General features: G+C 38.2%; 1 pseudogene; it reads left to right on the top strand.

Annotated features, from left to right (window-relative positions):
• Window positions 1–4,495: 4,495 nt before the first annotated feature.
• On the top strand, window positions 4,496–16,322 carry LOC128004130 (unconventional myosin-Ic-like; annotated as a pseudogene).
• Window positions 16,323–16,328: the final 6 nt, after the last annotated feature.

Here is a 16,328-nt window from a genome sequence, read left to right as displayed (position 1 = left end):
GTTCTCTTGCTTTAGAGGAGTACTGCTTGCAAGAATTATATGCCATAGTGATTTGATAAATGACACAGAGGAAGGAATTCATCAAGGTGTCTGTGGGTTTGAAGCTTTTCCAAACTGCACAAAGGCTTGATAAAAAACCAAGCAGCTTAACAGTTTACATTAAAGGGACAGTTTACCTAAAAATGAAAATTCTTTCATCGTTTACTCCCTCTCATGTAGTGCCAAACTGGTGTAATTTTATTTCTTTAGTGGGTCTCAAAATAGTCTGTGTTTTTGTTTTTTAATTCGTCTGCCATCTAATACAATGGTGGACCCTGCCTGAATTTCATTGTTTGACCGAAAGCAGCTGAAACATTTTTCAAAATATCTTCTTTCTTGAAAAGTTCTGCTCAACTTCATTGTACTTGTAATCCATTACAGCATTGCTTCTGTGTGGTCTCATGGCTGTTTAATATGAAGACAGATCCCAACCTTTACAGTCATTTTGTTTAGTCCGTGTTTCAGACTGTATGATTCTGAACAGATTTGCACAGCAAACATACAAACATGCAATATCTGCTCAGAGATGCTTTCAGTTAAATGTGAAATATTCACTTTAATGAGTGCCAGAAAATATTTGTGTGTTTTAAGTGTATTAGTCTGATGAGGTCTATTTTTTGATTGATAATGTGATGAAGCAGTAACACAGGTGCTCAGTACAGGATGTTTGTATGTGTGTTCTCATATGTGTGCATGTTTGCTTTTGAATGAAAGCCACAATTGTTGATGTAGAGAAGGGAAATGCCATACTTTACTGAAGCAAAAAACAGACAGTGGCTCTGAAGTGATCTTATAGAACACATACAGATTGTTTGTTTATGTGTGAGTTTGAAAGGGCATTGCATAAACCTGAAGGGGGCTAGGATGAGTTTGTCTTTATAATGTGTTCATCACCACTTTAATTATGTGCTAGATGTGTGGGGGTGTGTTTATGTGTGTTTGTTGTCTACTACTATGGTCACAATGTCCATCACTGCTCTGTGTTTGCTATGAAAATGTAGCAAAACATTCAATAATTAAATTAAAACTTTGTTTCTTTATTTCTATGTATATACAGTCATGCTCACAAATGTGGACACCCTTGGTAAATATGGGCTGTGAAGGCTGTGAACATTTAATCTGCATTGTTAATCTTTTGATCTTTTATTTAAAAAAATCACAAAAAGCTAACCTTTCACTGAATAATGAGAATTTAAAATAGGGGGAAAATATCATTATGAAATAAATGTTTTTCTCCAATACACATTCAATACACAAAATCAAGTCACACAAGTCTGCTTCTTCTTGCACTGCAAACAGTGAAATGTCCCCGTGCTGTTATAATGTTGAAGCACTGCTTGTTCAGTCTAGCTCTGGTAAAAGGCTCCGATGTGTTTGTAGTTTTCTTTGCTTTATCTGTTTGTAAATTCAAGACAGAGGGAGAAAACAGGCAAAGAAAGTAAAGAAAAAAGGGACAAATAGGATTTTGCTGACAAATGACATTTATGCATCTGACAGCTATTCAGTGATCATTTGTTACAAATGTGCATGAGTATGCATGAATATGAGTATGAATAAGAGGGAGGGACTGAAGAGGGAGAGAACGAAAGGGAGAAAAGACACAAAATGTTCTGAGGTTAAATAATGTGACATTTGTTTTGCGATTTTAATAGCCTAAAGTCATGTTCGCATGTAGTGTCAGCGATCAGATGATGTTAGACTATTTTCCCAACTCTCTCATTGTTTATTTGATTATGCAAAAGCTAAACCTGTAACCCCTTTTCTCTTTCCTTCCTGTGTAAAGGGATGAATCAGCCCTGCTGTTCTTTGGTGTGCAAAGGGAAAGAGAAGGATGGAAAGAATAGAAACTATTGAAGAAAGAGGTCTTTAGAAGATAGGGAAAAAGGAGGGTGAGTCTGAAAGAAACTGACTGGAAATAAAGCATTGAGTATGATAACAGGAAAGAGAGAGAAGTTTTTAAAGTGGTCTTTTGACTAATCATCTGTGGGTGGGGCTTTGGTGTGAGAGACTGTCAACAGTGTTTTCCCTTCATGGACTTCTAGAGCAACAGAGAAGAACAGAACAAATGCATTTGGTTTAGTAAGAGAGAGAGAGAGAAGAAAAGAGAGAACGCGAGAGAGGAAAGCTGTGTAAGAATGTAAGCATAGAGGACGGACGGTCAACATGTGTGAATATGAAGGTGTGTAAGTATATGACAGGGTAGACGATTTTGGTGTGTGTTACATGCCGAACCAAGAGGAACTACTTTCATGCTATAAGATGCACACACACACTTGACAGACACACCCTGAAGATTATTAGTGACGGTCGAGCGAGGGATTCCCTTAAAGAGAGAGAGAAGGATGAAGTGCCACCGCAGGGTAAGACTTCTTGTTTTCACATCTGTCTGTGTGGGTGTGACATGTACGCCTGTATTCCAGTTTTCAGTGACGTTATTTTTCTTAGTAAATCAGTGCCCCGTTTAGTCTTTTCAGTGTATATATGTGCATTGTGGGTTGCAGACACACATTTTTCTGATACTTTGAGCGAACATCAGAGGTTTTGTTATTGATTTGTCACTCCTTCATGCATAGCATGGTGTGCATAGCTATGGTGCCACACTGCACAAGATCTCTTTCCTATGAGGCCAGCCTGCCTATCCACTCATATGGGCTGCAGAGAACAACCCTTATGAAGAGCTGGAGACTTATAAACACAAAAGCCAGAGAAACGGCTCAGTGCCAGATTATACAGAAAAGCTGTATTACATCTCCCATATGGAGTACAGTAGCCACATTCTAAGCTGTAGGAATAGTGTCCACAGGCTACTTCTTTTGAAATGCAGTGTAGAATTCTCTGTTAAATGTATCTTCATACAGAAACTTATTATTTGAGTCACACAAGCAGCTCAATGACTTGAGAGCTCTTTTACGCCTGGTATTTCTTCTGTTTTGAGTAATTGCAGATGTAAAAGCAGTCTAATACGTTTTGTGATCCAGTCACTCAAACTGCATTTGGAGGAAGTCAAAATGCATGAGACCACATCATATTTATAGTGTAAATGCTAATCTGTCCTGGTATCGTGGGCAGCAGCAAAGAACAGACTGCTCGAATATCAATCAACCTTTGAGCTAAAACGATCATTTTAACGGGCATAATGAGGAAAGGAATTCATTTTAGAGAGAGATATAATTATCTGCTGGAGCTTGTTTTGTTGTGCGTATATCTATATCCTACTGTATAAGAGTACATAAGAACAAAAAACACACACACATGTTTGTGTTTTGTGAAAAATGGGGACTTCCCATAGGCATAATGTTTTTTATTCTGTACAAACTGAATATTCTATGGCCCTTCACCAACCCTAACCCTCACAGGAAACTGTGCATTTTTACTTTCAAAAAAACTAATTCTGTATGATTTATAAGTGTTTTGAAAAATGGGGACATGGGTTATGTCCTCATAAATCACCCTCTCCTTGTAATACCGGTGTCATACCCATGTCATTATACAGAGTTGTGTCTTGATATGTCACAAAAACAAGAGCACACACACACACACACATGGCAAAAAAAACAATGGATTAAGAATTGCAAAAGGAAAGATTTAAAAGTGCAGGTGTCTGGGGAGCGGGGCATTTTGTTTAGCGGACCCTTATCACTAATTAATTGGAAAAGAATCTGTGGAACAACAGTGGAGCAGAGCCAAGGAAAGTGAACATTCACACACACACACACACACACACACACACACACACACAGTATTAATCCCAGCAGATTACTGTTCTAGCATGAGGTTCCACAGGTGACTTTCCTGTCTCTCTCGCTAACACACTCACACACACACACACATAGACAAGCACATCCCCCCCCCTCTTTTCTGAACCCACTCCAAAAACCCACTTCCTCAAACACTCAAAGTCTTGTCAGATTTTCCACTGGATTCGCATGCAGAGGGACCAGCACTTACTCTGAAAAACAGACAACTGTGTTTGTGTGTCAGGAACCAATGCCAAATATTTCCATGGCACCCACCCTTAGTTAATTCGTACTTGCATGAATGTCTGTTGTTTTTTTGTACTTTTATTGTTGATTTGTTCAGATTTTTTTTTTTTTTTTGCTGTGTATTATTGTGTTATTTACTTATAAACAGTTTCAGAGGGACTCTCCAGACTTTTATGTTTGCAGTTTTTGCAATCTGCAGAATTCTGAAAATGTTAACAAATTACTCAAAACATTTGATCTACAACCACACAAGGGGCAGGGACGTGCAGAACTTTGTGAATGATGGGCGTTCCAATTCTGTGTAAGTCGCTGGAGTTTTGGTTCAGAATTTCTGCGGCTGCAGATTCCATGTGGGCCTGGTTATAAGTGTACATCCACACACTCTCAGTTCCTGTATTGTGGCTCTGCTGTGTGTAAGTGTTTGCATCAGTGTTCTCTTTGTGTTCTACACTTGGTCTCTCTTTATAGGAGGCTGGTGTAGAGGGGGGTGTAAGGTTAGTGATGGAGAGCACTCTCTCTGCAAGAGATCGGGTCGGCGTCCAAGACTTCCTGCTCTTGGAGAACTACAGTAGCTTTCATTGAAAACCTGCGCCGCCGGTACAGAGAGGGCCTCATTTATGTAAGACATACCCAAACACCATATTACAATATATTATAATAAAATACTTTTAACCACAGGTGCATACTAAAGTATGGGAAATATACAATGCTATTTAAAAGTTTGCTATCAGTAAGATATAGTTTTAAAGAAATTAATACTTTTAATCAGCAAGGATGCATTAAATTAATCTAAATTTATTTTAAATTGGAATATTTAACAATATGATTGTATTTTTTGATCAAGTAAATGCAGACTTGGTGAGCAAAAGAGACTTATTTCAAAAACATTTAAAAATCTCATCGACCCCAAACTCTTGAATGGTACTTTACATTAACTATGTGGTTTTCTGCTTTGATCCACCTATGTTTCTGTCTTTCCACTTCTTTATCGGTCTGTCTTCATCAGACATATATTGGCTCAGTGGTGGTGTCAGTGAATCCTTACAGAGAGTTGGAGATTTACTCCAAACAGAACATGCAGCGCCACAGGGGAGTCCATTTCTATGAGATCTCACCTCACATGTGAGTGTTAAGTGTGTTTGTGTTTATTTGTGTTATGGAAGTGGGAATCCCTGAGAATATTCCACCAATTCTCTTAGTATGACTCACTTTCCTGGAGATTCTGGAGACTGGACCATGCATACAACATTCCACTCACACATACACCCACACACCCACATACTCATTTAAAAAAAATCATGAAATCTGTGATATGCAGGAAAGAAAACGGATTTGATAGGCTTTTAAAACATTTACACATTAAGAGTTTGCACACATGAAGAACAGTTCATGGCTTTGAAACCTATTACTGTAACTTGTTTTATTATACATGAGCGAGTCTGTATCTGTTTGTGTGACTTCAGATTTGCTCTGGCCGATAATTCATATCGTGCGCTGCGGACTGAGAGACGAGATCAGTGTATTCTGATTTCGGGAGAGAGTGGCGCTGGAAAGACTGAGGCCTGCAAAAAAGTACTTCAGTACTACACACACATCTGTCCCACCCGCAACAACACACACCCCTTCAGAGAGAGACTGTTGCAGTCCAGCCCAGTGCTGGAGGTAAGCACACACAAACACTGTGAGGGTCCTCTGTACACAGCTTGCTAAATCTCACGTTCACTCTGTTACAACAGGCTTTTGGGAATGCTAAAACTCTCCGGAATGACAATTCGAGTCGTTTTGGGAAATACATGGACATTCAGTTTGACTATAAGGTAAATGTAACACACTTTGCTTAAATCCAGCTCAAATTTACTGGTCTACATTTCAAGCTGATCACATTAGCAAAAGACTCATATATTTAATATTTCAGAAAATATTTGGGAATTGTGAGATTATTGTCATAGGTTTATACACAGAGCCTAATATTTTGTGCACCATTATAAACAATGATTTCTTTTTCTGTATTGTTCAGGGCGCTTCAATTGGAGGTCACATCCTAAACTACCTGTTAGAGAAATCCCGTGTAGCCCATCAGAACCACGGTGAGAGAAACTTCCACATCTTCTATCATCTGCTGGAGGGTGGAGATGAACCTCTTTTGAAGAGACTTGGTTTGGAGAAAACCAACCCACAACATTATCATTACCTGATTAAGGTGTTCATGTTAACTGTGTCTATGTGTGTCCATGAAAGAGAGCAGATTTGTCTACCATTATCAGGCCATGCTATTGTTTGAGTGTTAGTGGTGTCTTTGTGTGTGTGTTTGTATGTAACAAATACTCTATCTTTCAGGGTAAATGTCCACGGGTGAGCTCTATCAATGATAAGAACGGTTGGAAGGTTGTGAGAAATGCTCTTACTGTCATTGGCTTTAATGAGGAGGAGATACAGGTGCACACACACAAACCCTTTGGACATTCAAGGTCTTCTGTCACAGTCAGGAAAAACACTTACAAAGTCCCTCTCCTCTTTAGGAGCTGATGGAGATTGTGGCCAGTGTTTTACATCTGGGTAACATACAGTTCGGTGAAGATGAGGAGGGAGAGACTCACATCACCACTGGACCCCAGGTGCATTATCTGTCCCAGGTGAGCTGAGCACTCATGCTCTAAACGCCCCGATATTCTCCAAACTAAGTTCTTTTTCGTTCTTCATTTGAGGGCAAGAAGTAGTTTGAAAAGGCTAACATTTCGACACCCCTGCGCTACTGGAGGCGGGGTTGTAAACATGTGTCACGTGTGTACCCCTAAGCACAAGAACAATGGCAGCTGTGAGAGAAGAACAGTTTCGTAAACATCTGGCAGTAGCATTGATATATTCAGTGGCAAAGAAAAACAACGAGAACAAAGGGTATCGCCGTATGTGAAACATGCAAAACCGCACAGGACACCGATTTCGACTACAAAGACACTGGCCGTGACACTCCGAGTACTAACTTGTGGGGCCATGCAACAAAGTGATGCTGAAACATTCAAGATTGGACCATGCACAGCCCGCAAGAGTCACAGAGATGTGTTCTCCTGTCTGACCTCCGTGGAAAGAGAAACTAACCGGATATAAAAAAATGCATGTAAGAGAAGGCGGAGATCCAGAACACAGCCAGCGACTGCATAATTGCCACAGACCAATGGTAGCTCAAAGGTGTTTATGAGCAAAAACGAACTCCACTAAAAAGTTTGTTTTGGTGAGTTTCCAGCTGCCAAAACAAACTCAAAACGAACTTCATTTTGGCCTGATTTAGTTCGAAAACACATCATATCAGTCCTTCGATTTCATTTGAAGGGCCTTAAGTGAGTTGATGTCCTGACTCAAGTGATAAGTTAGTATGAGTCTGAACTTTCTACCGGTTTCCGAGGAATTAGACGCCTGTCTCATTAGAGTCACTTGTCTCAGGTTTGTTGTGTGCTACTATTGAAGAGCAGAGTGTCCTGAGGCTGTTCTCTGTTTTAAGACGTATACGTTCCAAAGTCACTGTCATCTCCATTCCAGATAAAGATTTAAGGTTAAACAGGCGAGATCTGGCCAACTGAAACATTTTTTTCCCATTATAACTCACAGACTCCTGCACACACAGAAATCTACCCAAATACTTATTTGTGGTAAAACTTCTATACAGTTAATAGAATGAGCATTTTAATATTATATTATAATTAAAATAATTTATTACATGTTAAACCTTGAACTAGATGAAATAATTGTCATCACACATTTTAAAGATCCAATTTCTCTATTCAGTCATGCAATTTTAACTTAATAACTAGTGTTACAATTGCTCCTGACCTTACAGACATGATGAAATCTTGTATGGCATGTACCACAGTGACAGCATCTGTCTGAAATCTGTTTGAAAACCTAAAATAGATAGTAGTGTGAATTCAAAGGCAACATAATTTTTTAATATGCCAAAGTATTTTTGTTGAAAGTGTTTGTTTGAAAAAGATGTAAATGATCACACTGTTGTTTAATGTGGCAATTGTCCACTCGATGTCCTGCACACATACATAGATGCGGAGAATGTGCCTTATTTTTTTCTATCAACAGCTGCTGGGTGTGAACGGGTCAGTCCTGAAAGAAGCTCTTACTCACAAGAAAATTGTTGCCAAAGGAGAGGAGGTAATATCACAATATCTCTTTTTCTGTTCTGTCTTGCAACACACTTAATCTTAAGATGAACAAACAGTTGTGTTTGTGTGTGTGTTTGATTTCAGATGATCAGTCCCTTAAGTTTAGAACAGGCTCTTTCTGCTCGGGACTCTTTGGCCAAAGCCTTATATGGTCGTGCCTTTACCTGGCTTGTCCAGAAGTTAAACCTATCATTGGCCTTTAAGGTGTGTTTCTACTTTCTGTCAATGAGGTCTGTGCCCCTGCTTTACTTACTAAGTGATTTATTTGTCTGAATGTCTTCACACATGGATGAACTGGAGCTTACTTTGCTTTTTTTGGTTCTTAATGATGTGCCCTCTAGTGGAGTTATTATAAAGGTGATTATATTTTTGTGTTTTTACAGGATGAGGTCTACTACTCCAGTAAATGTGCTTCTATTATTGGTTTGCTGGACATATATGGATTTGAGGTCTTTCAACACAACAGGTGCGTTTGACTCGCTCTCTCTAGCTGAGGAAATAGTAAAAATAGAAATGGTTTATTTGCGTCATTAAAAACATCACATTAAAGAAAATATGAAAATAAAATTACGTTAAGATATGAGAATGGAAGTATGGACTAATCTCTTTCTTTTTTCTGTGTAGTTTCGAGCAGTTCTGCATTAATTACTGTAATGAAAAGCTGCAGCAGCTGTTTACTGAGCTCACGCTGAAGAGTGAACAGGAGGAGTATGAGGCAGAGGGGGTCGTGGTGAGTGTGGGGGAGAAAAACAAGACAAAAATCACTCTATGAGTTCACCTACGTTTAAATTGTATTTCTTAAGTGTTTTCATTAATAACAAACTTTTATTATTTAAAGGTATAGCTCCACCCAAAAATTAAAATGTTGTCATCATTGGGTGGACCCTCCCTTAAATTAAGTGCTGAGGAGAGCCCTCTATTATGGACAGAAAAACCCTGTTTAGACTCATGTGCTTGTTTTAGACTTATTTTGTATATAAAAAAAGATACATTAATCTAATCAAAAGTGACAGTAAATACATTTCTACAAAAAAATAAATAAATAAAAATTAAGCAGCACAAATGTTTTAGTATGTTCGTAGTACACCTATCTGTTATATCACGCTGATAGTATTTAACTGTCATGACTGCTCACATTTCTTTCTTTCATTTTTGTGTGTTTTTGTGCATTGCTTGTGTTTTGACCAGTGGGAGAGAGTGGACTATTTCAACAACGAAATCATCTGTGACCTGGTGGAGGAGAAACATAAAGGCATCATTGCCGTTCTGGTCTGTCTGTGTTTTCCTTCGAATAATGAGGATTTTATGTTCATCCAAACTGAAATGAACTAATCTAGTGTTCGCCTGTAATCAGGATGAGGAGTGCTCAAGACGAGGAGATGCCAGTGACATCAGCTTCCTGGAGAAGTTGGAGGACACACTGGGTGGTCATGGCCATTTTGTCACGTAGGACCACTGGCAGCATGACTGATGTTTAAGATATTACTGGGATGCTGTCTGGTATCTGATTTGTCCGTTTTATGTTCCAGTCATAAAATGGTTAATGGGAAGATCCGCAGGGCGATTGGACGAGAGGAATTTAGACTTGTACATTATGCTGGAGAGGTTAACTACAATGTCACTGGTGAGGAGAGAACATCCATTCATCCATCTGTCCACCCATAGATAATTGATTTGGTGCTGTGATTTAAGTTTTTATCCCTCTATTTTCAGGGTTTCTGGAGAAAAATAATGACCTGCTGTACAGACACCTGAAGGAGGTATGGTGTGTTTACAGTGTGAGGGATGGCTGAAAAAATATAGGTTTCTAAACCCACTGTGTCTCATTGCAGGTGCTGTGTCAGGCGGGGAATCAGATTGTCAGTCAGTGTTTCCATGCAGATGAATTGATGGACCAGAGAAGACCAGAGACGGTTAGGTTAAGACAAACACACACTAACACACACAGACACATACTGTACATACAGTAAACATAAAAAGAAATGAAGTCTTGTTGTCTCTGCTCAGGCTGCCACACAGTTCAAGCTCAGTTTAGCTAAACTGATGGAGATTCTGATCTCAAAGGAACCATCGTATGTCCGCTGCATAAAACCCAATGATGCTAAACAGCCTGGTAAAAGCATATGTGTGTTGTATTGAAAGACCAATAAATTGCACAAACCAACGAATGTGCTTGTATTTCCCTGTTTTGATGTAACTGACATTGTAGGCGCTGTTCTCCCTCCTTCCTCTTCCTCTGCTTCTTCAGGTGGATTTGATGAAGTTTTGGTCAGGCATCAGGTGAAGTATTTGGGCTTGATGGAGAATCTGAGAGTAAGGAAAGCTGGATTTGCATACAGACGAAACTTTGAGGTGTTCTTAGAGAGGTCAGTCTCTCAAACACACTGGTTTTCATGCAGTCAGTGTTTCTGTTAACAGAGAGCCTTGTTTCTTGACTCTGTTTTGTTTCTTGCACAGGTATAAGTCTCTGTGTCCAGACACCTGGCCAAACTGGCGTGGGACACTCCCAGAGGGGGTCGCCACTCTGGTCAAACACCTCAACTACAAACCTGAAGAATACAAACTGGGCAGGTGGGGGGTAAAAAGATTAGTAGTTATTATTTGATTATTAGAAAATATTTGTTATGTTCTTCAGGGAGGTCTCTTATACTCACAAATGATGAACTTATTTAATAATAAAAAACAGTAATATTTTAAAATAGTATGACCATTCAAAATAACTATTTTCTATTTTAATATATTGTAAACTTGTGGTGGTAAAGCTGAATTTTCAGCAGCCATTACATATTCCTTCAGAAATAATTTTATATGCTGACCTATGATCAAGAAAAATGTCTTATTATTATCAATGTTGAAAACATTTGTGCTGCTTAATATTTTTTGTGGAAAGAGTGATAAAATGTTTAATTATTCCTTGATGAATAGAAAATTCAAAAGATCAGCATTCATTTGAAATATACATATTTTATATCATCACACTGCCTCATTTCTGAACAATTTAATGCATCTGTTATTTTGTCCCTGAAAATGGTGACAAAAATCTAAAGGGGTCAGGAGATCCTCTTTTTCTGGCTGTAGGACAACAGTGGAAGAGCTGGGATATAGTGCTTGAATTTCAAAAATGAATCTTCGTTTACTTTCTGTTCAGGTCCAAAATCTTTATCCGCTTCCCAAGGACTCTGTTTGTGACTGAGGATGCACTCGAGGCCAAGAAACAAACCATCGGTAAGACTGTGATGATGAAATTGTTCCTTCACTGTAATACTTGTATAGTTGAGATAATTAGATTTTGCTGAAATAATATCCTTTGCCAAGTGTTTTTATGATATAATGAATAAATGTATAGTATTGGATTGTTTTTAAGCTGTCACTCTGCAGACATCTTGGCGGGGCTACAGGGAGCGTGCCAGGTACCACCGGATCCGACGTGCAGGTAACCTTGACAAATAGCCTAAACACAGACAGACAGGCAGAGCAAAGGAAGGCAACAGCCAGTCTGTTTGTCTCTTTCATCTTGCAGTAATTGTAATCCAGTCATGGTGGAGAGGAGTCAAAGGGCGAAGGAAAGCCATGCATCGTAGACAAGCAGCTGACACTATACGCAAGTATGAGAGTTTTGTTATCATGTAGGTAAATGAGCTACATTGATAGTGTCATTGATTTCTTCCTTCCTTAATACCACAGGTTCATCAAAGGCTTCATCCTGCGCAATGAGCCTCTTTGCCCTGAAAATGAGTACTTCCTGGACCATGTGAGATTCTCCTTCTTGATGAAGGTGAAACGAAATCTGCCAAACAGTGTGCTTGACAAGAGCTGGCCAAGACCACCGCCCTCACTCACTGAGGTATGATAATAATATATGATAAAGGTATGATAAGGTATGATACTAAATTGAACCACTGAGCTTTGTTTGGTCAGATAAACTGGCGATTGAACAAATCAGTGTTTTGAGGATGTAGTTGTGGTTACACTAATGTTCGAAACAAATGCTTTTACTATTCAGCATGCACAGATTAAATATATGTGATCCATGACCACAAAACCAGTCCTAAGTGTAAATTTTATGAAATTAATTTTGAAAATTATTTTATACATCGGACGATATTTGGCTGAGATATAACTATTTGAACATCTGGAATCTGAAGGTGCAAAAAAAATAAAAAAATGAGAAAATTGCCTTTAAAGTTGTCCATATGAAGATTTTAGCAAATGCGTATTGCTAATCAAAAATTAAGTTTTGATATATTTACGGCAGGAAATTTACAAAATATCTTCATGGAACTTTTTTTTACACCTTTAATTAATATCCTAATGATTTTTTGCGTAAAATAAAAATCTATAAGTTTGGCTATTGCTAAAATAGACCCCAGCGACTTAAGATGTACTTGAACTAGGGGTGCTCCGATCGTTAATGCGCATTTCGTCAGTAAAGCCGGTTTTCTAATCAGCGGTTAATTACATCAGGTGCGTGATTTCACATAGAGCAGCTGTTACTACACAGAGCCATTGTTAACTGAGAAGATGCGCCAATAAACGCTGAAAATTAACGTGATTTGCGCATCTTCTCTATTAACAACGGCTCTGTGTAGTAACAGCTGCTCTATGTGAAATCACGCACCTGATGGAATTAACCGCTGATTAGAAAACCGGCTTTACTGACGAGATGCGCATAACGATCGGCCGATCGTGATCGGAGCACCCCTAACTTGAACATAATTTTTTCATCGTTGATAATAATATGGAATGTTTCATGGGCACCAGATCAGGATATAAGAATGATTTCTGAAGGATCATGTGACAATGAACACTGGAGTAATAGCTGCTAAAAATTCTGCACATTTTGAATATATAAAAAAGATTGTATTAAAGACTTCTTTCAAGAACATTTTTAAAATCACCCCCAAAAAGCTCCTGGATACTGAATGACTTTTGTACAACTTCCCCTGCAGGCATCTGAGCACCTTCACAGAATGTGCATTCGCAACCTGGTCAGTGACTACTGCAGGAGACTCCAGCCAGAGTGGAAGAAGCAGGTACTGCATCCATACAAGAGCAGACGTGCACATACACACACATCCATGGAGAAACTGAACTCTTTCACACTGTCTGCAGTTGGAACAGAAGGTTGTAGCCAGTGCTATCTTTGGGGGTCAGAAGGACTGCTACCCTGGAAGTGTTCCCAAACTCTTCGTAGACTCCAGGCTCGGTAATATTCTCACACACACATAAAACATGAAACACACTCATGTCTCTGCTGAAAAACACACATACTGTACATACACAAACAAATACAGAAACTATCTGACTGATTTGTATTACCACAGAGGCTGAAGAGATCAATCTGAAAGTGCTACAAACTCTTGGGAATGACAACAAGGTGAACGTGAATGTGTTTTTATAAATTTGTATGAAAATAATGCTGAATGTTTGTATTCCATAGAAATGTACTATGCAGGGCCCACTGGGAATTCTTTGTTTGGTTTCAAGGTTCCAGTGTAGTGTTCATTAAGTTTAAGTTTATTCATTTTGAATGTTACAGTATTTGAAATAAACTGATGTAGTCTACAATATAAATTTGCAACAATTTGAGCTCTGGATGAAAAAATGATCACATGCTTCCAGCAGAACAAGCTGAATCTCAACACCTGAGGCTTCATCCTGTTGTTTCTACTGTAGAGGGCGCACAAAGTCTCCAGAAAAAAACATTATTCAATATGGATGAAAAAAAAAGTATAAATTGCTCCTGCAAAACCACCTTACCACAAAGCAGTGGCCAGTATTTATCAGATGAAGCCAGGGAACCAATAGAATTAACAATAAAAATAAAATGAATCTAATACTTAATACTGTTAATGTTAGAGGGGTTTAGAATCTTAATATTTATTCTTTTATTTTTCAGTATGGTGTAGCGGTCATCAAGTACGATCGGCATGGGTTTGGAGCACGTATGCGTCAGATGCTATTGACCGCTTCATCTGTTGTGCTGGTCCAGGAAGCAAAAATCAAACAACGTATCGACTACGGCACATTGCTGGGTAATGTTACTGTAATACAGCACTCTCCATTGTTGCCTTACAGTACTCTATGAATTGAAAACCAACCTTTTTAAAGTTTCATACTCTTGTTTTTCACCGTATCTAATTCTTGGGTAATCATACTCTTCCCTAGTACTCAACCCATAAATTAAATCCATTAATCTCTTTCTGGGTAACACTTCACACAGTTCTATACAATCTTGGTTTGTTTCTTTTTTATAGGGATCTCTGTTAGTTCCCTCAGCGATGGATTCTTTGTTTTGCATTTCCCCACCACTGACAGTAAGCAGAAGGTGAGAGACGCCCTCTTATGCTTTGTGATTGTCTTAGTTGTGTAGTTGGACCTCTGTTATTTGACCTTCTGACCTTTAGGGTGACCTGGTGCTGCAATGCGATCATGTGATCGAGGCTGTCACCAAGCTGGCCATCATGGCAGACAAGATACACAATGTCAACATCAGCCAGGACAGGTGTGTGTGTGTGCAAATCCAGACCTGTAATAGTGTTTGGGAGTGGTGGTGATGTTCTCTAGCACCGTCCCTGCATACATCTTACTTCATTTCTCTGACAAGCTTGATGTGTTTAAAGTTGCATACGTTGTGGATTTTTTTGCGAAATTTTGTGCAAAATTCTGTCTACGTCACCAAGTCTTGTGATCATTTTTTATACACTACCATTCAAAACGTTTTGCTTAGTAAGATTGTCTTTTTTTTTAAATAAAGGATACATTAAGTTGATGAGAAATGACAGTAAAGAATTTATAATGTTACAAATTATTTTATATCAAAGAAATACTTTTTATTTTCTATTAATCATAGAATCCTAAAAATGAAATCACCGTTTCCACAAAAATATTAAGTAGCACAACTGTTCTTAGCATTGATAATAATAATAAAAAATGTTTTTGTAATGATTTCTGGAGGATCATGTGACACAGTGGCTTTGCCATCATAGGATCAAAGTTACATTATTGCGTCTTTGAACAAATAAATGCAGTCTTGGTGAGCCTATAAGAGGTGTAAAAACATTGAAAAAATCATACCAGTCACAAACTTTTGACCAGAAGTGTGTATATTTTTTGTCTTTGTGTTGTCATTGTTATTGTATTTAACTTCAGTTTAGTTCACATCATCAAGTATATGTACAGTATATGCATGTTTACAGTTTTTAATCTGATTATGATTTACTCTCCAGTATCAGGTTTGCCATAGTGAGGGGAAAGGAGGGAGTGATAGATTTCACCAGTGGAACGGACCTGCGAGCTGTCAAGACCAAGAATGGACACTTGTCTGTGGTAAGAATCACACATTTACCGAGAAAGAAATACAGGGCTGAAGAATGCAGTGGCTTTGGTTAGAAGGAAAAAAAAACACCAAAGTTTATAAGAGTTTGCCTGATAAAAAGAAGTAGGTAATGGGATTTAAAGAGGAGAGTCCAGAGGGGTCAAATAAAATGGAATAGTTTGCTAATGTTGTTTGCAAGTAAACATGATAACCCTCTTTTCCAGACCACCCCACGAATCTCATGAACAGCCAATGACAGCTCACCAGCAGAGGCCACATCATTTCACAGAGCCAGACTACCCTTTTATGATTCATTTCAGTCTCACTCCAAAAGCACCTTAACAAGTGTATATTACTGAATACTGAATTTAGATTATGCTTTAATGAAGATTTTTTATTAAATTAGTTCATTTTGTATTTTCTCTCATCTGACCAATTTAATGAATCTTTGTTTTTTCAATTATTTCAATCATTCAAGCATTACTATGCAGATATAATACAGAGCATTCAGAGTTCACCGTGCTTTACAAATAACACCAGTACTTATCAGTGCAATATTTTATAACTCAATTATTGTTGAATAATAATAAATAAATAAAAAAGATTAAATGCATCATGTTTAATGTGTTATTTTTGGTTTGGTTATTAAATCTCTAAGACTTCAGACAGATGCCAAAAAAAAAATCTTTTTCAAGTGTTTTGAAATGGAGATCAATCACAACGTCTTCATCAAGTGTTCAGTATGAATTCACTTACTGTCTGTTGTATGTATAAAAATAAAAAAAATGTCACATTAATACACATGCACTACAAGTGATT

Source organism: Carassius gibelio, chromosome A5 (assembly GCF_023724105.1).
Source record: "Carassius gibelio isolate Cgi1373 ecotype wild population from Czech Republic chromosome A5, carGib1.2-hapl.c, whole genome shotgun sequence".
Taxonomy (NCBI): domain Eukaryota; kingdom Metazoa; phylum Chordata; class Actinopteri; order Cypriniformes; family Cyprinidae; genus Carassius; species Carassius gibelio.
This window is presented reverse-complemented; position numbering and strand designations above follow the sequence as displayed.